The following is a 5,665-nucleotide window of genomic DNA, read 5'->3' as shown; positions in this document are numbered from 1 at the left end:
GTAGACAATTTTTTTTTACTATTGATAAAAAGAATTTTGGGGACAAATTCATGGGGGACGATGGAATTACATTAGGCAAGCAATACTCAATAAATGTTTTTCTGCATTGATTTTGATCCAAAGCCATTACCAACATTGTTACCATCATAGAAAGCATTTCCATTCACCTTCACCGACTTCCTTCTTCAACATCCAACACATTCATCCATTCCAATCACAAAATATCCATCATAGATTCATTAAGATCCAATTCGGTACCATCATAAATAGATTCATTCAATATTCACACAAAATTCATCACTTCCCGAAATCGTAAGGTATTGGTGATGTTTTTGATGGATAGCAACATTGTTGTGGATGGTGATGGAGGAAGAGGAATCGTAATTGGATGCTAAAGTCAGCGTTGCCATTAATGGTGAAGAAGTTTGGAGAAGAAATACTTTGGTTTTAGTCATGGAGGAAGAGGGATAGAACCTCCACGCAACAGGGACAGTGCGACAGCGTTTCGCACGGCTATGAGTGGCGAGCAACATCTATGTCGGCATCGACAGCTTGTTGAGAGTGGCCACCATCGCCGCTGGCAGCCTTCCGCAAGCATAGGTTGCGTTTTGGTTGGTGACCGCGCATGGTAGTGGTGTTTTGCGGAAAGGAAGAAGATGTCTCCCTCGTGCGTGTAAGAAAAATGTCGATGACGGTGGCCTAAATAAGTATCGAGCGGTGGCAAGCGCTGCCGTTGGTGGTGGCGCGATGATGGCGGCCGACGCCGTTGTTGGCCGCGTCGCCGCCGGTGGTCTAGGTCGCAAGTTGGGGCGGCAATGGTGTTTTGCGAGAGGGAAGAAGATGAAGAAAGGTTAGATCTCATATTAATTAACTTGTGCGTTTTGGCAAATTTAAATTTTTTCATAACGCACCATCATAATTAATTCACGCATCCCTGTTTTTTAAAGTTAGCATATTCATTTCTTCATGCACTACCATAATTAATTCGCGCACCCCTATTATGTAAGGTTGGTAGATTCATTTCTTCACGCACCTCCATAATTTAAGTTGCGTACCCCCACTTTTAATTTGGATTATGTTTATTTATTTACTTCATGCATTCTCCAATTAAATAATTCTACACCCCATACATTAAGTTTTATTTTACCTTATGTACCTTCATTTTCACTAATCACACACCCCACTCTTTTAATTTCTTTATTTTAGGCTAGGATGTGTTTACCTTGTCCACCACGTGTTTTTCTATATGCACCACATTCCCATGTGTATAGTTTTTCTAATTGCACCCACATATTTACTTATGTACTTTCACTTTCTAGTTTCAATTTTACCTTTTTCTAATTAAATCTAACATTTCAATCATATAATTTTCTCAAAATATTTTAAATTGAAATAAAAATTAAAATAATTTCCAAAAATGATAAAAATAAGAATAAATAAAAATTTAAAATTATTTTTCTATATTTTATCCTTTAGTGTCTAATCGACCGTTTGGGTTGCACGACACTTCTTTTTTAAAAAAAAAAAAATTGGTGTCTAATTGACCGCTCGTACGACACTCCTTTTCAAAAATCACATAAATGTTTTTGGTCTCTAATTGACCGCTTGCGTCACACGACACTCTTTTTCAAAAATACAAAATATAAAAAATATTTTTAGTGTTAACCCGGCCGCTCGCGTCGCATGACATTTATTTTCAAAAATGTCAAAAGACAACTTTAAAAAATTAAATATTCTAATCAAACTTTTTTTTATCAAGAACTACGTGATCCTTGATTCTCCATTGTGAATGGAGATACGTAGGAGTAGAGCAAGTCCTTGTCAGGTTCACTTCCCAAAAATCAAAAGGTTTTCCAAATCATTTTCAAATAGTTTTATAAAGAACTACGTAACCCTGATTTATTTTCCAAATCATTTTCAAATAGTTTTATAAAGAATTACGTAGCCCTGATTTCTCATTTTTAATGAGAATACGTAGGGCCAAGGTTTTAACCCTTGTCGGGTCCCTTTCACTCAAAATATATGTTTGTTCAATATTTTCTTATTTTTGGGAAAAATAAATATATAAAATAAACACATCTCTTTTGCAAATTTAATTAAAGGTACCACCTTTGGGCGGACGCTGTAGGGTGTTAATACCTTCCCTACACGTAACCGACTCCCGGACTCTAAATTTGGTTTTCGTAGACTTTATATTATTTTTATGGTTTTCCAGAATAAATTATGGTGGCAACTTCTAATATCTTTTTCCAAATTAATTTCTTTTTAGTTCGTCATCCCGTCGTGATTTAGGTTGCGACACCCCACAACAACATCTAGTTTCCTAAAAATAGATTGTTCGATGTGTCCCACTATCACAGCCAGACTGTCTCCCTTATTCCTCAAGGAATTATGAGTAAAAACATCGATGCATCGCACATCGGGTACTATACTGCAACAAGCCGAAATAAGGTGAAACATCTTTCCCCTCCCCAGTGCTTTACATAGGCGAAAGGATACAACACTCGAACCAATCCTCTACCACTGCTTCACACAGGCGAAGAGGACCCCTTTTCACTGCTTCACACAGGTGAAAGAGTCATAACTAGGTCTCTAGGTACGGAAAACCTCATACAAGAGCATTCAAGCATTGTGTACATACATCATAGAAGAACCACACGAACCATATATACATCCAACCATAAAAGAGAAAAAGAGTATAAAAGTTAAGCTTCAAACAACACAGAAAGCAAACTCAGCTTCCCCTACCTGGATTTGGTTCTTCACTAAGTGTTTCTCCCGCAGCCTCTTCTTTCCCTCTCCATGTTTCTCCCATTTCTCCAACTCTCGTTCTCTCCCTCTTAATAAACCTAAAACTAAGGGTTTTTATCCCTAACCCAAACCTAAACTCAAAAGAAAATTTGGAAAGTTAAAGATAAGTATTCTGGCTGTTTTAATTCTTCTAAAATATATGACAGCAACGTAAAAAAAAATATGGAACTGCACATGAAATGAGGAGAGAGAAATTTAATGTGGAAAAGTTTCGTGGGCCCCACCAGAAAGAAGAGAAAGAAAAACACAATTTAACCATTTCAATGCTACCTTGAGTTGAACCATTTCACTTTTGCACAACAACACACACACCGACCACCAAGCCAATTGCTTTCTCATAACATAGCGTACATTATAAATTCATAAACACATGTACTCAATATTAAATATAATATTAATAATTAAAATAAATACAACAATAACTTAAATCACTCAAATAATTATTCAATATGTAATACTTCTAGAAAATAATTAATTTAAATAACTCAACTATGTTAATCAAGCCATCAAATCTATTTTCATGTGCTTCTCTTTATTCTAATTTTTCCCGGGTCTTACACTATGGAAGTTAATGTAAAATATAGACGAGATGAAAGTGACCTTCTTGAAGATCCTACCTTTTAACGCAAGCTAGTTAGTAGTCTTATATACCTAACCATCACTCACCTAGTTATTTCTTTTGTTGTCCACGCAATAAATAAGTTCATGCAATCTCCTAGTCATTTCCACCTTTCAGTAGTGCAACACATAATACGTTACCTCCTTGGCATTTCTAATTGTGGTTTATCTTTTCAAACGAGTTCATCTCTCAAACTACAAGCATACGATGATGTTGATTGGGCTGGATGTCGAGATACGAGGAGATATACTTCTAGTTGGTGTATGTTTGTGGGAAATCTTTGATTCCCTGCAAATGTAAGAAACAAGATCAAGTCTTTCAGTCATCTATTGAAGTCGAATATTGTACAATGTTCGCTGCACAATCTGAAATGATTTCGTGGTCTTCTAACAGAGCTTGGATTCTCTCAATCATAACCTACTCCATTACATGCTGACAACATAAGTGCCATAAAAATTGCAACAAATCTAGTTTACCATGAACACATAAAGCACATAGAGGTTGACTGTCACTCAATCAAGGAAGCATATGATCATAGAATTATCACTCTTCCTCGTGTTTGAACTTTTAATCATATTGCAAACTTATTAACCAAATCATTGGAAAAATATATGGTGATCAAATCCAACAAATTGATAACATATGATAGCTGGACATTTAAAGTCAGCAAAGTCTATGTGATTGTAATTGTAGTTTTGTATTGTAATTGTTATTCTCTTTTATTAGGATATCCACTTATAGAATAAATGCATATATATATATATATATATATATATATATATATATATATATATATATATATATGATTATTTTCCAATAGAAGAACACACAATTTTGCCTACACATTTATGAAGTTTAACCATTTATACATGGAGATTAGCTAATATTGATGTAGGGTGTGTGGTGATTACACATGGAGTTTGGTTTGCATAGATGCAAAGTGTGTGGTATTTATGCAGGAGCATTGACTAATGTTGATGTAGGGTGTGTGGTGGTTATACACGGTCATTAGTAAGCATTGATGCAAGGTGTGTGAGCATTACTTAATATTGATGCAGGGTGTGTGGTGATTATACACATGCATTACGCTATGATAAATCCCAACCCAGAGAAGATAAAGGAATTGAACCTCTGATAGCCCTTTCATTTAATTAAATGGAAATAGGGCGGCTAAAAATAGCTAGTATGAAAGAACTGACAGCATTGATGTAGGTGTGTGGTATTTATGCACGAACATTGGCTAATATTGATGTAGGGTGTGTGGTAATTACAAACGAGCATTGGTTAGCACTGATGCATGGTGTGTGATGTTTATGCACAAAAATTAATTAATATTAGTGTGGGGTGTGATGATATACACAAGCATTGGTTAGCATTGTTGTTGGTGTGTAGTGAAATAAAATCTCAGAATGGTTTAATTCCTAGTGAGTATAATCTTTTTATGGTGGAGTATGGTTGTTGGTGTAGACAATGGAGATAAAAAGGAAGTTGTGTATATTTTAATCATGGTGATTGTTGAGTTGATGAAAATAATACATCTTGTAAAGTCTCACATCGTCTAGGATAAGCAATGATGTGGGTGATATATAGTGGCTATATATAGAGCACTCTAAGTTCATGGTTTTAGTGGCTATATATATAGTCAAAAACACTTTAAGCTTCTATTTGACTTTTCTTATACTCTTGTAATATAGTGTTATGAAGTTTGTGTTAAATTCTTACTTTGGAGAGTGTAAATATACCTGGGGTCAAATGACATGGGAGAGTGGTTTATGTGTTATAAAATTTTTCACATTGTGTTATTCTCTGGTTGTCATTAGACAACGGTCATCATTTTCCTCAAGTTTTGGAGTTTCTATGTTATATTTTTGTGCTGATTGTGTTGATCTTATTTATCTATTGGCAAGAGGTAATTTCCAAAGGATAAAAATGTTGATGTTCTTCATGATGACATTTTTTTTTTCATTGATAATCAAAGAGGTAACGGTGAGTGATTGATGTTTTATGTGAGTATTAAGTTAGAAAATTCAATAAAGTTCTAAGTTATACATTCATATAGATAAACATATCATGTGATAAGAATCAGTAAAAATTTCTAACATCAAATCAGGGTTTAATCATATAATCGACAAAATATATGAGAAATTATAAGAGTTTGTTAGATGAAATCTGTACCAAAAGTGGATAAATTAACAAGAAAATTGGAAATTATGACAAGAAACTTGAACTTAATAC

Source organism: Vigna unguiculata, chromosome 1 (genome assembly GCF_037176805.1).
Source record: "Vigna unguiculata cultivar grain cowpea cultivar isolate G323 ecotype 2 chromosome 1, ASM3717680v1, whole genome shotgun sequence".
NCBI lineage: Eukaryota > Viridiplantae > Streptophyta > Magnoliopsida > Fabales > Fabaceae > Vigna > Vigna unguiculata.
This window is presented reverse-complemented; position numbering follows the sequence as displayed.